Genomic DNA, 22,442 nt, shown 5'->3' with positions numbered 1-22,442 from the left:
GGTCATGGAACGAGTCAATACATGAAATTATAACACGATATTAGAAACAGATAAAATGAAATATAAAAAAAACATATTCGGGTGACAAGTCGTAAGTTTAAATAAAGAAAATCAACAATGTAACACTGGAATTAGCTTAATTTTTTAGCTCTTCCAGGACTCCTCGACAGAATAGAAGGAGTGAGCCATTAGGAAACTCTTCAGTTAAGACTTAAAAGAGTTTGGGCTACTGCTAAGACTTTTGAGTTCTTGTGATAGCTTATTGAAAATGGATGCAGCAGGATACTGCACTACTTTCTGCACAAGAGTCAAGGAAGTGCATTCCACATGCAGATTGGATTTCTTCCTAGTATTAACTGAGTGAAAGCTGCTAACTCTATGGAATAGGCTAATATTGCTAACAACAAACGACATCAAAGAAAATATATGCTGTGAGGGCAATGTCAGAATTCCCAGACTATTGAATAGGGGTCGACAAGAGGTTCTCGAACTTACACCACATATAGCTCGAACAGCCCGTTTTTGAGCCAAAAATACCCTTTTTGAATCCGAAGAATTACCCCAAAAAATAATACCATACGACATAAGCGTGTGAAAATATGCGAAGTAGACTACTTTTCGTGTTGAAGTGTCACTTATTTCAGATACTGTTCTAATGGTAAATAAAGCAGCATTTAGTTTCTGAACAAGATCCTGGACATGGGCTTTCCACAACAGCTTACTATCTATCCGAACGCCTAGGAACTTGAACTGTTCCGTCTCGCTTATAACACGCCCATTCTGTCGGATCAAAATATCGGTTCTTGTTGAATTGTGAGTTAGAAACTGTAAAAACTGAGTCTTACTGTGATTTAGCATCAAATTATTTTCCACAAGCCAGGAACTTATTTCATGAACTACATTATTCGATACTGTTTCAATATTACACACAAGATCCTTCACTACCAAACTATTATATTTTTGAATCACCTGTAATACTAGAAAGCATATCATTTATATAAATAAGAAACAGCAGTGGCCTCAGCACTGACCCTTGGGGAACGCCCCACTTAACAGTGCCCCATTTGGACTGAACATCACTACCACTCTCAATATTGCGGAGAATTACCTTCTGCTTTCTGTTCTTAAAGTAAGAGGTGAACCAATTGTAAGCTACTCCCCTTACTCCATAATGGCCCAACTTCTGCAGTAATATTTTGTGGTCAACACAGTCAAAAGCCTTCGTTAAATCAAAGAAAACACCTACCGTTCGCAACCTTTTATTTAATCCGTCCAAAACCTCACAGAGAAAAGAGAATATAGCATTTTCAGTTGTTAAACCATTTCTAAAACCAGCAAATTATGTGTATTTAAGTGCTCCAGTAACCTTATATATACAAGAGAGTGCCTGTGCGATAGCGTGTGGTCATTTCGTGTGCATGCGTGAACGACAGTTTTCGTTCTTATCCACATTCGTTTATTCTAATCATTGTTAGGGCACCGATAACCTCGCCCAAACCACACACACACACACACACACACACACACACACACACACATATATATATATATATATATATATATATATATATATATATATAGTTCGTCAGCAGCCATACTTGTATCTACTCCACGGAGGTTCATACAGTCGGATAAACCAATGCGAAAGTGTATTTCTGCCCAGAATAGACTCATGCACAGCGACATTTCAGTGATGTAACGTTGTGTAAACTGAGTGCTGGAACACAATAGAACAACAGGAGCCGTATCGAGAAGAGATTAGCACTAGCCTCTGCCTATGCGCTCTGCCACTGCGGACCCTGTATACAAATCAACAGCCGTGTTTGGAAGCGCATTCGCTAGATTTACCGCACACAACAGAGGCAGTAAGACCGCAGGAACCGTGCAGCCGATCCCTGCGGCTAATCTGTACGCCAATGAATCATTCATTCAGACCGATAACGAGAGGCTCTTCACTGTTTCACGCTTTCAACAGCAGCTTTTCACTCCGGCTAAATTCGCACCGACGCCAATAAAAAACGCATTGTGCGTGTGAACCACACGCACACGTAATGAATGGCTCCCCGCAGTCGGAGCCAAGTAGGTCGCCGCTGAATAGGGAGGCTTCACAGCGAAGATTATCCGCCAATTCTGCCGCACTGTTGTGCCAGGGACTTAAAGGATGTAATCCAAGTGGCGAAGAACAAAAGAGTCGACGATCGTCGGCAATCAGTGCTGTACTGTTTCGGGATCTGCGATAGTTTGCAGATGGCTGAAAGAAAGCTCTCTGCAACAAATGGAAAAGGAACTAAATGGCATAAATTAAGCGAAGAGAGAAGATACTGTTAACAATAACCATGTTTTGTACATTTAAGTCCAACACAGATAACACAATCAGCAGGGTGAAGTACATCTACATCTACATGACTACTCTGCAATTCACATTTAAGTGCTTGGCAGAGGGTTCATCGAACCACAATCATACTATCTCTCTACTATTCCACTCCCGAACAGCGAGCGGGAAAAACGAACACCTAAACCTTTCTGTTCGAGCTCTGATTTCTCTTATTTTATTTTGATGATCATTCCTACCTATGTAGGTTGGGCTCAACAAAATATTTTCGCATTCGGAAGAGAAAGTTGGTGACTGAAATTTCGTAAAAAGGTCTCGCCGCGACGAAAAACGTCTACGCTGTAATGACTTCCATCCGAACTCGTGTATCATATCTGCCACACTCTCTCCCCTATAACGCGTTAATACAAAACGAGCTGCCCTTTTTTGCACCCTTTCGATGTCCTCCGTCAATCCCACCTGGTAAGGATCCCACACCGCGTAGCAATATTCTAACAGAGGACGAACGAGTGTAGTGTAAGCTGTCTCTTTAGTGGACTTGTTGCATCTTCTAAGTGTCCTGCCAATGAAACGCAACCTTTGGCTCGCCTTCCCGACAATATTATCTATGTGGTCCTTCCAACTGAAGTTGTTCGTAATTTTAACACCCAGGTACTTAGTTGAATTGACAGCGTTGAGAATTATACTATTTATCGAGTAATCGAATTCCAACGGATTTCTTTTGGAGCTCATGTGGATCATCTCACACTTTTCGTTATTTAGCGTCAACTGCCACCTGACACACCATACAGCAATCTTTTCTAAATCGCTTTGCAGCTGATACTGGTCTTCGGATGACCTTACTAGACGGTAAATTACAGCATCAAGTACACACCTGGAGCTGTGTGAAAGACTGCGATGCATGGTAAAAGATACGTTTGAGCCGTGCGTGGCTCGTGTTCATGCCGTTTATTTCTTGTCATCTTGTCTTTACTGTACTGCCGCCTCGTTTCTTATTCGATTTACTGGCTTGCCTGCCCGTGAGTGGCAGCAGCAGCGCTTGTCGATAAGAGCACTGTCGTATTATCTTTGGAGCGGGTCGTCGTGTGTCGGGAGTTGAGTCGGGACGGAGCACCAGTGGCATCCGGAGAGCCATGCCTCGTCCGATCGTTGCCGACAAACATGACTTAAGTGGAGACGACCTTGGTTGGTCGTTCGGTCGGTCGTCTCATCGGACGACGTCTATATGGTCGCCGTCCGATTTTGGGTTCTCTCTCTGTGTGTGTGTGTGTGTCGACTTGTGATTCGTCCTTGTTCTTCCTCAGTGACTGGTTTTAGTATCGTCCGAGTTGTTTGTGGAAGTGTTCCCGCGGAACCGTGTGTAACTTGTGGTTTTGACTGACCAGTTATTGTAACGCTGTCTGCGTGTTGGATGCCGTCAGTCGGTTGGGACAGAGCAGCGAGGAAGTCTCCACGGCGCGATGTCAGGGCGGGATCGTTGGCGGCGTGCACTCGTGGTCGGATTGTGAGGCGCTAGCTGCGAGAGCTACTAAGTTCGTTGCCCACCGAACCTGGATACTGAAGTTGAGTTATCAGTTAAGCTGTTATGAAACCTCAACTGCTGTGACATCTCTTTGTTCATTGCTGGTTGTTGCTTCCTGGGCCGTTCCAGCTAGCAGCAACGTATGGTGTGTTGAAGTCAGCGAAAATTTGCAGCCGTCTTCCTGTATGGTCTTTAACTATTAAATTGGTTGTTACTTATCAATGAAGCGCACCAGCGGTATTTTCTGCCTTGTGGCCGTTAACGCCCCAGTTACCTGCCCAGTCGTTAGCGTAGTTTTCCGGCAGTGTGTTTTTCCTCGCCGTGTTGATGCTGTCCAACACGGCGTGTAGTTCGACAGCCTCTTAGCTGTTTGTTTATATTTCCTTCTTCGAGTGGTTAGTGTGCCTTGGCTGTTTGTAGACGCCAATTTTGGTATCTTCGTCTTCGGCTGATACTTTCCGTTGTCATTTCGTTGGTCGGATGGAAGGGAATTGATTAGATTGTTGGTCGGTCCTTCAGCCATCCCTGTGTCGGTTTGCAATCCGATTATTTAACTTTACTCTTGGCTACCTGTCTCACCTCACCTCACCTCACCTTACGTCAGAGCTACCTCCTCAGGCCGACCCTCTGAACACTTCTGAGCACCACTGTTCTGTTGGTGTTAGGTTGTGATTTTCATTTTAGTCTGAAGGACTGTGCATGGCCTTCAGCCGTCTATTAATTTAGTTTTTTTTTCATTTTAAAACAAGTCCTTCAGCCATCTTAAATTAAAATTTGAAGATTCATTTGTTTAAAACACCTTTTTTTTAAAAAATTTGCTCGATCTGAAATTCTTGTTGTTCAATGTCTTGTGTGTGGTCTTCAGCTGAATATTTTTCTAAGTTTCAGCTGCATGTATTCTTTAAAGCAATTTTATAGCCTGTGTTCAGGCCTTCAGCCGTTTTTGGTGTCGTTTTGGGCCTTGAACCCACGAGATATCTCAAGTTTTCTTAACTAGCCCTTCAGCCATATTGTTTTATTTTGATCCTTTTAAGGCAATGTGTAATTAAGTGGTTCTTAGCAAAATAAAAGATTGTCAGTTTTTTGCAACTGAAAGTAACTGATTATGGGCCACCTCCACAACCATAACCTGATCCGCTCTGTTCTGCGAAACCAGATTCAACACTATGTCATCAAAAATGTCCGAACATCCCCCAAAACATACGTTTTTCATATAAGGCGCATTGCTCTGCCACCTACTACAGGTATTCCATATCAGCGACCTCACTAGTCAATAGACGTCGTGAGAGAGCAGAATGGGGCGCACTGCGGAACTCGCGGACTTAGAACGTGGTCAGGTGATCGTGTGCCACTTGTGTCACACGTCTGTACGGGAGATTCCCACACTACTAAACATTCCTAGGTCCACTGTTTCCGATGTGATAGTGAAGTGGAAACGTGAAGGGACACGTACAGCACAAAATCGTACAGGCCCACCTCGTCTGGTGAGTGACAGAGACCGCCGACAGTGGAAGAGGGTCGATATGTGTAATAGGCAGACATCTCTCGAGACCATCACACAGGAATTACAAACCGCATCAGGATCCACTGCAAGTACTGTGACAGTTAGGCGGGCGGTGAGAAAACTTGGATTTCATGGTCGAGCGGCTGCTCATAAGCCACACATCACACCGGTAAATGCCAAACGACGCCTCGCTTGTTGTAAGGAGCTTAAACATTGGACGACTGAACAGTGGAAAAAGTTGTGTGGAGGGACGAATCACGGTACACAATGTAGCGATCCTATGGCGGGGTTTGGGTAAGGCGAATACCTGGTGAACGTCACTTGCCAGCGTGTGTAGTGCCAACAATAAAATTCGGAGGCAATGGTGTTATGGTGTGGTCGTGTTTTTCATGGAGGGGGGTTGTTTTGCGTGGCACTATCACAGTACAGGCCTACATGGATGTTTTAAGCACCTTCTTGCTCCCCACTGTCGAAGAGGAATTCGGGGATGGCGACTGCATCTTTCAAAATGATCGAGCACTTGTTCATAATGCACGGCCTGTCGCAGAGTTGTTGCACGACAATAAAATCGCTGTAATAGACTGGCCTGCACAGAGTCCTGACCTGAATCCTATGGAACACCTCTGGGATGTTTTGGAACGTCGACTTGGTGCCAGGCCACACCGACCGACATCTATACCTGTTCTCATTGCAGCACTGCGTGAAAAATGGGCTGCCATTCCCCAAGAAGCCTTCCAGCACCTGATTGAAGGTATGACTGCGAGAGTGGAAGCTGACATCAAGGCTAAGGGTGGGCCAACACCATATTCGATGCCAGCATTTCCGATGGAAGGCGCCACGAACTTGTAAGTCATTTTCAGCAGGGTACTTTTGATCACATAGTGTAAGTGTATGCGGTGACGGTTATTTCTCTCTGCCAGGAGTGCAAACTGGCTCAGCTGGTCAGTAATCATAAATTAAACTACGTCCGAAAAGGCCTTGGTAGGCCCAAAGGTACCGACCGGCCGCCTTGTCATTCTCAGACCACAGGTGTCACCGGATATGGATATTTGGGGGGGGGGGGGCATGGGGTCAACACTCCCGGCCGTATGTCAGTTTACGAGACCGGAGCCGCTTCTTCTCAATCAAATAGATCTTCAGTTGGCCTTACAAGGACTGAGTGCACCCCGCTTGCCAACAGCTCTCGGCAGACCGTATGGTCACCTGTACTAGGGCTAGCCCAGCCTGGCAGCGCTTAACTTCGATGATCTGACGGGAACCGGTGTTACTATTGCGGCCGTTGGATAGTCGGTGGTTATGTGAGGACCAGGCAGCTGGTTGTAATCGCCTAAAACGGGAAGAAGGTTTTTGTGGTACATTTGTGTAGTATCGGTAGCAAACCAAAAATATTTTTCATTATTTCCGTAAGGTGGCAGACTGAATGAATGTCTATTTTGTACCTCACACAAGAGATTTTATACGTCATAACAAGAAGGTGAATATGTCGCCTGACATACTTCGGCGAAAATGATCAGATTTGTCTATTAAAAATGTACAGTGTGCAAAGCAAAGGATTACACTCATTTCGATGGTATTAACACACCGACCCCAAATCCTGCATGTCAATGAGCAAAGGTGAAAAATGCTGCTGCAGGAAATGTTTTGCTCTGGGGGAAGATGCAAGTTGCGCTGTCACGGCCTGACTACAACGAAATGCCTTTAAAAAAGGAGTTGGGCACCCATGGCGACAGGGACATTGAGGAGAGCTGGTAGCGGGCCAACACGGAGTGCTATGGAGAAATGCTTTAGAAAACTGCATTGGGGAATTTCCAGATGGATACCAACAGACCAGCGATGCAGTTGATCACGTGAAATGCTCGTGGTATGCTCGTCTTGTACGTGTGTAACTTTTAGGCGTCTGGAGCGGGCATAAAATGTCCGATTGGCTGAAATGAACTAGGAAGGAGTAAAGTGCCGAAAAACTTGGAGGCAGTTTGAAAGTAGGCCCTTTGCGACTGGTAGAGGTAGTTTCCACAAGATGTAAGGAACACTCCTATTGATTGGAAAAAGCTGGAACATGAAGCATGAAAGGACCCGGGTGGGGGACAGTTTTGCTACGAGAGACACAAGACCGAAAATTTCGAGGACTCTCCTCTGAATCAGAATCAAGTGCAGAACAGGGTGGATCACGCTCTGTACGATGCCAAAGGAGGAATATTGTATGAACACTGCATTCACTTAGCTGAAATTCAGCTAGAAATTAGCTGAAGAGTCGTTGAGTTCTTTTAGTGGACAAACGAAACAGCCACATAATTATTCTTGCGAGAACTGAGAGGGCATTGTAATATGCATGCTGCTCCATCTTTGCACGTGTATATCGCCATATTTCAAGACTAGGGATGAGTGCATGTTTTATCACCTAACGAGAAACATAGGACATTTTCTGCTGATACAATTAGTGAAGATTTTGATTAATTTTTATAGGATTTTCAGAGAACAAGAGCAGCCATTCACCCAACAGCTCATCACAGCTAAAGTAAATACCGCTATCAGATGTGTAAACTTATTGGTTCGCCAGCTTGCGTGCACTGTGAACTCGAGCAACCTTGAGTAATCTTTTGCTCAGCTTGTCACAAAAACTAACAATCCTCCAAACACGTGATTGTCATCCTAAATAGCACAGAACTTAGAACCAGAATCGGATGATTTGTCGTAATATTGGCCAACTTCTCGGTGTAGTCGTAAGAATAATTTTGTAGAGAACCTTCTGGTTAAAATTTGATATTGTTGTGTTCAGGGTTACTTCGATTAAACAGGGCGTAATGCGTTATATTGACAACTGTCCTCACATTGTCATGTTACAGCCCTTGTAAATTCGTGTACTTCTTTGACAATAATCCTGAATTAAAAACAATTTGGGTACAGCTAAACACTAATGTGCTCTGTCATAGAACAAGGATCCACTCTAACACCAGTCATTTATTGTATAGACGCTTACGCACTCACAGGGTATTTTTGCTGATGTCTGATGATACAGAAAAGGAGTGGGATGTCAGATAGTGACCCTGACTGGGGTTTCCTTATTATCAGGAGCTCCAATGAAGAATGAGGGTTAATGACCCTGTGGAATGCCAGGGCACAAATGAGACATCATTGTATTAACAACCATTTGTTAACGAGAGTCTTACATTCACTCTGGTTTCATTTCTTTTCCAGCGCTGCCTGGCACGGTATTGTTGAGCCCGCGCTGCACGAACGCAGGGGACGTCAGTGTCCGGTGAGGAATCTGTAGGCTCAGACTCTGTCTGCAGCCAGTGCTGTGAACCTGACGTAGGAAGATCCGGCGGCCAGCTCTCCCTGCAGCCCACGTGGCTGCCTGAGCGTCAGCGCTGTCGATGAATGAAGTTGAGCTTAGACTCGGCCCCAGAATCGCGGATGCCCTGTCACTGGTTGTCGAGATGACATGTAGACAGAAGACCCAACAGGGACACAAATTTCAGCCTGAGAGGCAGCCCAGCATGCAGCTGGTAAGGTGACCAGAGGTGGCGGCACAGTTGCCCTGCTCGCAAACTGAACAGCTCGCAGATGGACAGATGAGTTCTTAGCCAATGTGAACGGCAGGAGAGCAGCTCGCAGGGTCCAAAGCCAGATGACTGCAGACTCATAGCTGTGACTCCAGTCTGGCGGTGGCTGTAAGCACTTCGCTGTAGTCACCAGAGCCTCCAGCAACTAGTAGAGCTGACCTTCATTACCAGTGATGTTGATGCAGTGGCCTAAGTCTGAGAATGACCAAATAGTGCTCTCGACTTTCCTAGTGTTTAACTTTACAGTGTTTCTTTATTGAAAGTTTGCGTCCTGAAAGGCGTTCTTAGGTGAAGTTACCACATGTAGCCTCGTTACATAAGAGCGTCGTGTCTGCTCCGCATTGCTATCTAAAGGCAGAATCGTTTGTTTCCAATGTCCTCTCCCACACACTGCTATCTGCTTGCACTTCCGCACTCTGAAGTATTGACATTGGTTACGCCATCACTGCAGAACTGGCAGATGTGTTCCACCTAACTTCGTCCCAGCCGGTTTTAAATAAAAAAAAAATTCTGCACTTAATTACAATTCTGCTGTGCAGGTCTACTTCCAGTGAATGAAGCTACATCTAAACCATTTCTGAGAAGACATTTCGATGGAAACTGCAACCAATGAACATGTGGAGTCGGGTACCTTGCAAAGGACCATTGCTCACAGCGACACATGAAGTTGCACGTCTCCAGTGTGCCGAGCAACACAGAAACTGGACAGTACCTGACTGTAGGCTTGTTGTGTTGTCCGACTAATCGCGATTTTGCACTTTTTTTTCGAAATATGTGACTTGTCACGTGCGCCAAGAGCCCAGTGATGCAGTTAACACACAGGGTGTGTAGGGTGTGACAGAAGCCGGAGGTGATGGTTTGACATTTTTGAAACATTTTTCGTACCACGACTTGCACCGACTCATTCAGGTTATCGGGGACCTGAATCATTATATTTATTTCTACATCCTATATAACCTAATTTTGCCCTTCCGTCTACACCCTCATGATTAGTATGTTGCAGCCACTCCCATCTTCTGTGGTGTCGACAACGATCTTTCTTGTATATCAAACGATACGCAGGGACAAGAATCAAAGTGTCATTTGTGTTTATGCATGCGGGTTGCTGCGTGACGCATGTTTGACGCAGAGAGTCTTAGTAAAGCCTTAGTCCTCCGAAATGTTTTCCAAAGTTACACAAGGTATAGGCTGTGCAGCGGGGTGTTTCGACAAACTGGCGCTCAACAATCTTCAGTAAGAGCTGTCGTTTATTAAAGTGTGAACAGACACTCACATAAAATGTGTTTATTCAAACGACGTACTATTTACCTTTTAAACTGCGGGTCATGGCTTTTTACTTTCTGTATATGCCTCATCCTGGCGTGCGTCTGTCAATTTTATTGCAGTGTACGACCCAGTAAATGGGAAGAACATTATGAGCAACATATGGAGGGGACCGACGGCACACCCCACAGATAAGTGTAATCAGGGACAGGTCGTTATCGTCTTCATCGTGTTACTTACCTGTAGGGCAGAACGTTACTGTTTGGTGAACTTTACTTGCTCTTTTATAAGCAGTTGCGGTATGGATTTATATTGTTATTTTTATTGTATTTCATGGTTGTGTAGACAATATTAGCATTATATTGAAAGTAAAGTCACCTTGCGAATGTGTTTTGTCGTGTGGTGATACGCTGGTAAATAGTTCTGGCAGATTTCTTGTTGCGTGCTCGTGAGTCCGTTGAGAGTCACCGTGTTTATTTGCACGTTCGTTTGTAAATCTCCCCAGCGAGTGTAGCTCAAACCGTCTACAGTAATTAGAATGACTAGAGAGAGTTATGTTCACTTTTGAGTTCCACCTAATTATTTACAGAGATGAGCACTCGTTTATTTCTTCCTTCAATACAATTTCTACTCGAATTCTATACAGGGTAAAAAAAAACACAACAATAAAAGTAAACAGCGCAACCTTAATTTATGCAAACAAAAGGCCACAAGTTTCACCATCAGTCCAAAAAGGACACGGGCATATCACAGTGACGTCAGGGGAAGTACCACAGCGGTGAACAGTGGAGGTATAAATGTGGAGAACCAAACATTTTGGGCTATATAAGACGTCGAATGTCGGTTTCAAGTTGTGAGATAATGACAATTTTTTAAACCCTCCATGATGTTCGCGTTTCGTATGCAAGAAGTAACGTCTGTGGTTCCTGCAGGCAGCACAGTATCCGACACAGTTATTTCCATTGTAAAATGTGATATTACAGCTTTCTAAGCTAGTTAATCACCACAGATATTGTGTATTACGCTGATTCTTATCTAGAAACGGAAATAATGAAAAATATTTTTGGTTTGCTACCGATACTACACAAATGTACCACAAAAACCTTCTTCCCGTTTTAGGCGATTACAACCAGCTGCCTGGTCCTCACATAACCACCGACTATCCAACGGCCGCAATAGTAACACCGGTTCCCGTCAGATCATCGAAGTTAAGCGCTGCCAGGCTGGGCTAGCCCTAGTACAGGTGACCATACGGTCTGCCGAGAGCTGTTGGCAAGCGGGGTGCACTCAGTCCTTGTAAGGCCAACTGAAGATCTATTTGATTGAGAAGAAGCGGCTCCGGTCTCGTAAACTGACATACGGCCGGGAGTGTTGACCCCATGCCCCCCCCCCCCCCCCCCAAATATCCATATCCGGTGACACCTGTGGTCTGAGAATGACAAGGCGGCCGGTCGGTACCTTTGGGCCTACCAAGGCCTTTTCGGACGTAGTTTAAGAGAAAGAGCATGACACTCGTTACCAATTCTTGTTGCTTAGGGACTTTTTAAGACCACTGTTGCATGGCTATGAGTGGTACACCATTCTGCGATGGCACGCAAACAAATTGGGCAGTTTTACTCATTATATGTCACGGACATGTGTGAACATATTAACATCTTTCTTTACTGACCGACCGCCATGTCACCCTCAGCCTATAGGCATCACTTGACGTGGATATGGAGGGGTGTGAGGTCGCCACTGTTATCATTTTTCGTGACTAGTGCCTCTAGTTCTCAGACAAGTAGCTCCTCAATTTACTTGACAAGGGCTGAGTGCACCATGTTTGCCAAGAGCGGTGGCAGATCAGACAGTCACCCAACCAAGTGCTATCCAAGCCCGACGGCGCTTAACTTTGGTGATCGGACAGGAACTGGCCAGCAGGGCCGTTGGCCAAAATATTTAGTATTACTTGTAAAATACGGCAGGCTGTAAGACTTTTTTTGTTATCATCTTTCGACCAGCGCAATAAAGACAAGAAAATCCACGTTTTAATAACGTTATTTTTCCTCCTTTGGCTTGTTGAACACTTGAAGTTTCTGTATAAAGAGCAAAAGTATGTCTTTGGTTGTGGTATTATGACGAGGGCTTTACTTTTACAAAGAAAAAATACAGCGTTTGAACACAAAATAACGAAACTTCTATACTTTCCAGAGAATAAATTAGTGGTTTCTGGCACTGTTTTTGTCCATTATATCATATTCAGTAGAATCCTCCTTGAAGATAAAAAAAACAACAGTAACTGAAATAGAGATTTTTGGGAGTCGGTTTTTCGTCTGCTTAATACTAAATCGGCGATGTCATTGTTCTTCCACAAAGGTAAAACTCACAAATTAACACCGATGTCACTCTCTGTGCACTCGTAGTTATTATTTCCTATTAATAAGATGTGTGAGACTTGGACATGGCTATCAATAACAACCAAGCTTGAGAGTGGAGTACACGTCTACAAGCTTTTAACTGCCGTTGTGATGCCGTTGAGCAACAAAGGGAGGGGGTGACCTTATGGGAATTACAACCGTATGACGCAGGCATGTACTAGTGTCATATTAAAATTATGATGAGCACTGACGTCGGAATCCACGTTCCATGGTGATGGATGCCGCTGGATTGGTTCCTTTCTGCAGCTCGGTAAGGGCTGCAAGAGAAAGTGGCAGGCAAAATGTTTAGGACACTCTTCGAGCCCGGTTCTGTAAAGGTGCAGAACAGCGTCGAAACCGGCGCAATCGATGTAATCGATGTAATTTCCCATGAGCTGTGTTACAAACAAATAAACCTAAGATATGTGGTAACTGTTAAAGCAGCAGTATTTGGCTTTGCGCTCAGGAATGTTTAACATGCAGTTTAGCAGAGTCACAAAATTGCTAGAAATAAGTGTTAATTCTGTAGTGAATAAGTAACCTGTATCCATAATTCCAGGATCGGACATTTGTCCCACTCCAGTCTCCTCTCCACCTCTCCCCTCTCCAAATCACCCTCCTGCGGACGACAATGGTTGGATCGACATCAGGGAGAGATGTAGTCGGTAAGATGTGGTAAACGTTTCCAAGCCACTGTCTCGGCCTTACGGCTTATATGGTAGTGAATCCACCGTCGGAAACCACGTTCTCCGTTACCTGGTAAATGTTTTCCAAGCATCTTCCAGCAAGTTAACGGGCATTTTCACGGTGATGAAAATATATCAAAAGGCAGGAACACCAAATGAAGACATACGAGTACTAGCAATATTTGCAGATTCCCCACTTCTTAACCCAGCGAAACTCCTGTAATGTCTCCACGACCGTTGGATGGCAATTGTATATCCACCGGAACTACGCAAGCTTCATCGACTGCGCGATTTAGCGATAGGGACTAGTCAGTACCCTAGTGAACCGTTTAGAAAGCTTTTAGCTGGGCCAAAACACGAGTTTAGTTTTATTTAGCTTCTCCCATAGCTGTTCCTGTAAACACTAACAGGTGGTCTTAATAACCTGATTGGACTGTATATAAATGATGCAGTTTGTCGAAAGGAGAGGCGATAGATGCGGTCAACACAGAGACATTGGGAGCCTATTTACTCCACGTTTTTAACCTTTCGATTGGGCTCGCCTCTCGCACATTCGCTGAATAGGAACGTTTGAGAGGAACTCTTGCGAAGATGCGCGATGGCTGATACTGTAGCAGACCAAATACGGCAATGATTTCCGGCCCTGTGTGATAATAATACTCGTACGCGCAGCGGCTGGCGTTGTGCAGCGATGCGCTGCGAAGCAGATAAAACTTATCTGCGATCCCCGCGGTCCACTTAATTAACGCCGAACAAACAGCCTGCGCTGCCAGATGTGACCGTAGAACCGCAAGTAATACAATGCAAGCCACAGATACCAGCATACATCATGGGGCTGCTCCGTTGTTATGACTGGCTGCCTTTGCTGGCTTTCAATTACGAGCACCGTTAAACTATTTTTATACTGTGAAACTCGCTGTAAGCATAAAAAAATTTACCACTGGCGTGTTGGGCGTCGCTGATGGTGACTGCGTGACGCACTCGTCTGGGACCTAATCAGTTCGATTCCAGGTGGTAAAAATAATATCACTGTTGTTGAGAATAGTAGGCCATGTGCCGGAGTTGGGATTCATTGTCTCCCTTCTTTCATAATCATTATTTACACAAACAAGACACAACACAATACACACACTCATTACGGGCACCTACACTAGGCAATTATACTTAACGATATCATGCCGGCGTGTACCACCGGCGACTCACACAACATCCTCCCACTGGACAGTGTGTATCAGCGGTGGCTCACGACGAGCTACCAGTTATAGCACCAGCAGTACACTAACATATAATGTCTCATCTATTACCCAGGCGGAACGAACAACTGAGAATAGAGTTTTGTGTGACCCTTCAACGAAAGAGCTTTCTGAACGTAGGGGACAATACGTAATTTATGAATTTATGATTGATTTATGGTTATTTCATTTGATCTCTCGCTGTTTCAAAAGGATGGACTTCATGATCAAGTAAATGATGGAAAAGTACGATGAACATAATATAGATCTGCATTTCCCATTCATTGATTTCAAAGAGGCTTCGGACAATATAAGTCGGCAAGAGATTTATAAAGTACTGAGCGAAGCAGGTATATGTGCAAAACTAATAAATGTAATCAAAATGACAGAGACAAGAATTAAAGTAAAAATATTTGACAGGACAAGTGAAAGCTTTTTCTTCAAGAAATAAGTGACGCTAGGTGATAGTCTCTCCACTGTCTGATTCAATATAGCACTCCAGAGATCAATAAAAGAGGCACCATATTTATGAAAACAAGTCAGATATGCACATATGCTGATGACACTGCAATAGTAGGAAGAAATGCCAACACCAATAAAGAAATATACCTGACAACGTTAACAGAAGCATTAAAAATCGGCATCACAATAAATGAAAGTGAAACACAATACCCATAGGCCAGAAGAACTAAGGATTTAAATATAGATGGGAAATGTCTCAAAGGATATCCCACTTTTAGTTGCTTGGGATCATTAATATCAAACGATAATAATATTGAAAAGGCTATAAGTGGAAGGATACTTGATAGAGAACAGAGCTTACTTAACAATACTACAGCTTTTCAGAAACAGTCTTGTTACTAGAAGAATAATTATTAGAACAACAGAACTCCAAATATACAAACGCTAAGTCTGCCAGTCCTTAGACGTGGGTCAGAGGTATGGACGCTGACAGATGACAAAAACGTGCTATTAATCTTTGAGTTAAAAGTGCTACTTAAAATTTATGGCTTAATAAGGGAGGAAGAAGTCTAAAGAATATGATATGACACCGAACTAGAAGCATTACTATAAGGAAAAGACATAGTAAAATATGTCAAACCAGAATGATTACGATAACTAGAAAACGTCTAGAGAATGTCGAATGATAGAAGACAAAAGAAAATGATGAAAAGAATGATTCGTGCTGCTAGACGGAAAGGAATACCAAGAAGAAAAATGGTTCAAATGGTTCTGAGCACTATGGGACTTAACATCTAAGGTCATCAGTCCCCAAGAACTTAGAACTACTTAAACCTAACTAACTTAAGGACATCACACACATCCATGCCCGACGCTGGATTCGAACCCACGACCGTAGCAGCAGTGCGGTTCCGGACTGAAGCGCCTAGAACCGCTTTGCCACTCCGGCCGGCGAAGAAAGTAGACTGATGATGTAACAGAAGATCTCACCAGCAATGGAGTCCGGGGGTAGAAAAGGGCTGCAAAAAACCGAGAACCATGGAGGAAAATAGTTGAAGAATCCAAGGCTCACCAAGGGCTGTAGCACTACAGAAGAAGAAGGCTTTCAAAATAAAAGGTCACAATATTAAAATGGTAGTCTAGGTACTTTGGATACGACCGTCACCCCACGGTGAGAAATGAAAAGTTGCTCTGCCATATGTAGGAAAGCACGAATACGGGCGCCACTCCACAGCGAGAAACACAATTCTCAGCGCCGGCGTGAACATATTAAGACACCTGAAATGGAAATAGCCCAAGTATACCAACTCAAAAAGGTTTCCACAAGGGAGTCAGCCAATCGAGTTAATTTCATTCACTAGTGTGTAGAATGTCAGTCGAATTTAGGCAAGAGAGATTGATTGATTTTAACAGAAGTGCTAAAACAGCTTAGGTCTAACCCGCCACTGCTCGCACCGAAACTAGGTTTACTGTGCGGTATCGCTCCCTGTATATCTAGTAAAGCCAACCAGTGCCCTTAAATAGTGCAAGGAGTCCCTCTACCAGTTTTCTGGTAGACACAATTTCTGCAGGTCTAGTTGTCTCGAAGATTCTGTATCTTTTATTCTCATTAGGGTCCTCTTCCATTATAACCAATGTATGTAGGTGGTTTTTGAAGTTCCCATGGCCGGTCATCAGTCCAGTCATGAGTTTGATCTCTTCCCTGTTCAATCTTAGGATTACAGAGCTTCTTTTAAAACATGGCTTGGGCATCATTACCTTACCATGTTTTCGTTTATGGACCTTCACCAGTATCCTACGTGCTGTTTCCTAAGCCACTTCTATAGTTCTAATTTGATCACAGCCTTGATGATTGTCAAGACAGGTTCCGGTCCAATAAATGGAGTTGTTGCCCCCATCCTATCCAATCTATCGGCTTGTTCATTGCCACAGATCCTGGAGTGGCTAGGGACCCACACTAGGTACACCCTATTGCTTCCCCCTAACTCCACCAGAGCCTTGTTTTGCCTTTGTCAGCTTCTGGTTTTAAAAATGCCACATAACATGGACTAGGGTTGTACACTCATAGCAAGGATTATTCAGTGGTGATATGTATTTACGCCGAAAAAACTGTTCAACATAGTCTCTCTCTTAAGTAGTAGTTCGCCAACTATGTATTTAAATTGGATACATTTGTATTCACTATAACAAAATCGAGCTAAGGATAGTAGAAGCTTGAATTAAGATGTTTTGAGGTAATAAGTCAGTACCGTTTTAGTGCTGCGTCACCTACTCTGCCGTAACTTAGGATAATTATTTCTTTCTGCATGTACAAATTTTCTTTGGTATTACTGAGACACCTCTTAGAACTCTTAGAATCACAGTACGTGCACTACTTGCGGTAATATCGGTACGAAGAGGCAAATCTAAATCGCGAAACCCATTTAAATACTGGCTGTGGCGCTCGCATGTCTCGTATCAGCCACGATCTGGCGGCACCACTGCCTATTCTGGGGCCGGCAAAATAGCCGTGACCGACTCGGCACTAGATCAAGTGTCCATAGAGAAAAAAATCCACTAGGTCTATGTTTCGTACAATTAGTAGAAAAGCACTGCGATTTTTTATGGTGGTGAAGAAATGTGGATGACTGAAGGAAACCATTACTGAGGTATTTGGGAGAAATAATAAAATAAAATAAATAACGTGTACAGGAAAGCGTAATGCACCATTAGCTAGGGACTTTTGCAGTTGAAGTTGTTGAAGTACACTACTGGCCATTAAAATTGGTACACCACGAAGATGACGTGCTACAGAAGCGAAATTTAACCGACAGGAAGAAGATGCTGTGATATGCAAATGATTTGCTTTTCAGAGCATTCACACAAGGTTGGTGCCGGTGGCGACACCTACAACGTGCTGGCACGAGGAAAGTTTCCAACAGATTTCTCAAACACAATCAGCAATTGACCAGCGTTGCTTTGTGAAACGTTGTTGTGATGCCTCGTGTAAAGAGGAGAAATGCGTACCATCACGTTCCGACTTTGATAAAGGTCGGATTGTAGCCTATCGCGATTGCGGTTTATCGTATAGCGACATTGCTGTTCGCGTTGGTCGAGATCCAATGAATGTTATCAGAATATGGAATTGGTGGGTACATGAGGGTAATACGGAACGCCGTGCTGGATCCCAACGGCCTCGTATCACTGGCAGTCGATATGACAGGCATCTTATCCGCATAGCTGTAACGGATCGTGAAGCCACGTCTTGATCCCTGAGTCAACAGATGGGGACGTTTGCAAGACAACAACCATCTGCACGAAGAGTTGGACGACGTTTGCAGCAGCATGGGCTATCAACTCGGAGACCATGGCTGCATTTACCCATGACGCTGCATCACAGACAAGAGCGCCTGCGATGGTGTACTCAACCTGATTGCACGAATGGCAAAACGTCATTTTTTCCGGATTTATTCAGGTTCTGTTTACAGCGTCATGATGGTCGCATTCGTGTTTGGTATCATCGCGGTGAACGCACATTGGAAGCGTGTATTCGTTATCGCTATACTGGCGTATCACCCGGCGTGATGGTATGGGGTGCCATTGGCTACAAGTCTCGGTCACCTTTTGTTCGCATTGACGGCACTTTGAACAGTGGACGTTACATTTCATATGTGTTACAACCGTGGCTCTACCCTTCATTCGATCCATGCGAAACTCTACATTTCATCAGGATAATGCACGACCGCATGTTGCAGGTTCTGTACAGATCTTTCTGGATACAAAAAAAGTTCGACTGCTGCCCTGGCTAGCACATTCTCCAGATCTCTCACCAACTGCAAACGTCTGGTCAATGGTGGCCGATCGACTGGTCCTCACAATACGCCAGTGATGAATTGTGGTATCGTATTGAAAGTGGGTGGGCAGTTGTACCTGTACACGCCATCCAAGCTCTGCTTGACTCAGTGCCCAGGCGTATCAAGGTCGTTGTAACGGCCAGAGGTGGTTGTTCTGGGTACTGATTTCTCAGAAAATGTAATCACATGTCAGTTCTAGTATAATATATTTGTCCAATGAATACCCGTTTATCATCTGCATTTCTTCTTGGTGTAGCAATTTTAATGACCAGTAGTGTATATACACTGCCCATTAACATGAATGTGAGCACCTGTCAAAAGCCTCAACAACCACCTTTTGAAGCGTGGACCGCTGAGAGACGTGGAGGAAGAGAGTTACTGTGGTTGTGAAAACTACCGATCGGGATGTGGAGCCATGCCGACTCCAGTGGCGTATCGTACTGTACGTGGCGCGAACAACCCGATCGAGGTGGTCTCACCTCGCTTACATAAAAAAATGGCGAGTTTCGGTGCCAGAGGAACCACCACGTACACTGAAAGCTGTGTGACACGTCGCTTGTCCTGCTGGTAGACAGCACCGTGCCAAGAAGAAACCAACAGCTTGCAGGGGTAGAAAGGTCCCCGAAGACGATGCATACTTGTGTTGATCCGTTGTGCCTTCCATAATGACGAGATCACCCAGGGAATGCCACAAAAACATTCCCTAGACCATAACCCTCACTCCTCCGGTCTACAGCCTTCTGACGATTGTTGCAGCAAGTTTTCTTTTTGGGCGATGGAGCATAAAACGTGGTTCACCTGAAAAGGACACCTGTCACCAATCAGTGGAAATCCAGTTGCAGTATTGGCGTTTAAGTTCCAGCCCTCGCCACTGACGACCAGCTGTCAGCATGGGTGAGCAACCAGGCGTCTGCATCTGAGGCCCGTGCGCAGCAACGTTCGCTGAACGGTCATTGAGGAGACGTTGTTGGTAGCTGTTTGATTGCAATAAATTATTTATGTAGAGCTACGAAATCACCAACAATGACAACGTATGTTGCCTCTTGCGAAGTGAAAGGCTGCTGTAGGCTTGTACAGCCAGTTGCTCAACAGCTGCACACCTGTCCCCGCCGCCGTTCACCCCTGTCATCTGCCGTCCGTGGAGGACCACAGTTGCCTCGGTTGCCAATTTTGGATACTTCCACTAATACTTCCACAAATGGACCAAAATCCAGTGATCATGTCCGTCTGGACGTCAGATAATTTGCTCCGTTTCCTCAATTCGATGATAATTACACTGTTTTCTGCATTCCCCAACCCGCTTTTTGTACCGCCCACTGCTAATGCTGTGCTGTGAGCGGTTGCTCTACGTTGACTTCGAACGTGGGCGGTGGTCACGTTAATGTGACTGGATCATTTACTTGAAAGGACACTTTTAAAACTGGGACCCCAGTTCCCAAATGAATGTGTAGTATTTAATTAGATCCTACGTACAATGAAATTACTGAGAGGAAAGAACACATGAAAACTAATGAACTTTAAACACTCCACAGACTCTAAAAATGACAAAATCTCCCAAAATATATACCATAGAGGCGACTTTTGTCTTTAGGTCACGTTCACAGAACGAATGGCAGTAGATGCATAAAAGATATCTTCAAGTGTAGGAGGAGAGTAAAGGTCTGAAAATGAGCTATATAAGTTGAGGCAAAAATAAAGTTCTTTTAGGAAGGAAACGTTGAAAATACAATGTATCTAAAGCAGGAACTGGTTAAAAGCAGCTCTACCAAAGAAGGCAAACACATAGTGAGAGTGAGATGAAATATTGTAGCATGGTACCCAGGAGATCCAAACGAAAAGAAAAAAGGAAAAAAATAGTTATTACCTTGCCGATATATAAGACTTCCGTAATTTTGATCATCAGAATCAGCTACATAGCACTATAGTACAATCAACGACAGAAAGATTGCAATAAATTATTTATGTAGAGCTACGAAATCACCAACAATGACAACGTATGTTGCCTCTTGCGAAGTGAAAGGCTGCTGTAGGCTTGTACAGCCATTTTCTTATATTCTTCTTTAAACATGTGAGCAGTTGTGTAACCATTTTAGGGAAGTACCTGTTTCTTAGAGCTGCAAAATGTATCACTGTGGGACACGTAGTTCCAAGTCTATGAACCCATAAATATTGAGATGCATGAGAAATTGGCTTTTCTTGAAACAGAGCGCAAATCACACCTACTACACTCTTCAAGGGTTTAATAACGCTGTGGGTTAGCTGGTTTCTGAAATTCTGTTAAAATAAGAGCGTTATAGTGGAAGATAGAAAATAGGTAGTACATTGAGAAGTCGACTGAGGAATTATGGAGCATTATAGTCTCTATTTTGCTTTGCACCTAAGTTGTCGGTAGCGGGAGTAATATGGCGGGAAAGAACGAATGTCACAAGTGTATCAAACCTTGCCAAAACGCTCTGACTGTCCGCCTTGATGGCTACGTGGTAAGCGCAACAGATTGCTTACTGAAGAGGCCAGGGTTCGATTGCTGGGCTGGTCGGTGATTTTCTCCGCTCAGGGTCTGGGCGTTGTGTCGTCCTTACGTTCGTATAACTCACAATACGCTAGCGTATCGTCTTTCCGTTACTGAGGTGGCTGAGTGGGAAAAAAAGGAAAATAGTTGAGGAGCGACGATAGCTGCTGTATAGAAACTAATTCGTGGCTCACGTGAACAAACAGTGACGCCCAGAGTGAATTTTTGCTATGTAGCGGGGTGTGCAGCGGTAGAGCACTTGCCAGTGAAAGTCAAAGATCGTAGGTTCGTGCCCCTGTTCGGCACACAGCATTAATCTGTCAGGAACTTCCTATTTGCGATTTCTTATTTTGTCCAACATTTTCGTTTGGAGACAGAGCATCAGCAGCTGTCAATATCATTGTAGTTGAACGACAGCACCAGTTATACCAAACTTTCTCCATAGCTGGTTCTGGGGCTTAGGCCATTTTCAGGGGTTTTTGACCATTGAGCAATAAAACCTCTCTGTCAGTTCGAGTGCACCAGATGCACCCATGTTGATGACATCCTAACAGTGTCCCACGGGTGCTTCACGAATTTTACGAGTTCGATGATGATGCTGAAAGGCTGTAAGATGCCTACTCCGTTATTCGTATCTATCACGACCAAGTTTCTCCCTAAAAGCAGCTGTGTTCATATAACGACGGCAATCTGAGCAATATTTATGCTGCACAGAGTAGAATGGGCTTCATACTCCCAAGGAACATGCGCCTGAAGATTTAAAAGGGACTGTGTGCCTTCCGGTACACGTCCTGTCAAAATCACCACACTTGCTATTAAAAGTCTTCATACTGAGTTAGTTCTAAAAGATAAGAAAGGGATTCGAAAGAAGACACTGATTTCATAGAACTGAGAGATTTAATGTCTCTAGCACAAGCCGCGGTACAGGTTCCTAACGATTCTACGCGCACTTACCAACGCTCACTCTTGTTTCGGCTTGTTATTACTTTTCTGAGCTAATCATTACTTCTATCGACCTTTCCTAGCGACTCGTTTATAATATTGATGAGTTCTCAATCCCGTCCACAAGCCCTACAACATTTAACGGATTTATCGAACTTCTCCGGACACGCGGCCATGTATCGTCCAACCATGTCTGAC

This window comes from Schistocerca gregaria, chromosome 5, assembly GCF_023897955.1.
Source record: "Schistocerca gregaria isolate iqSchGreg1 chromosome 5, iqSchGreg1.2, whole genome shotgun sequence".
In the NCBI taxonomy this organism is placed as follows: domain Eukaryota; kingdom Metazoa; phylum Arthropoda; class Insecta; order Orthoptera; family Acrididae; genus Schistocerca; species Schistocerca gregaria.
This window is presented reverse-complemented; position numbering follows the sequence as displayed.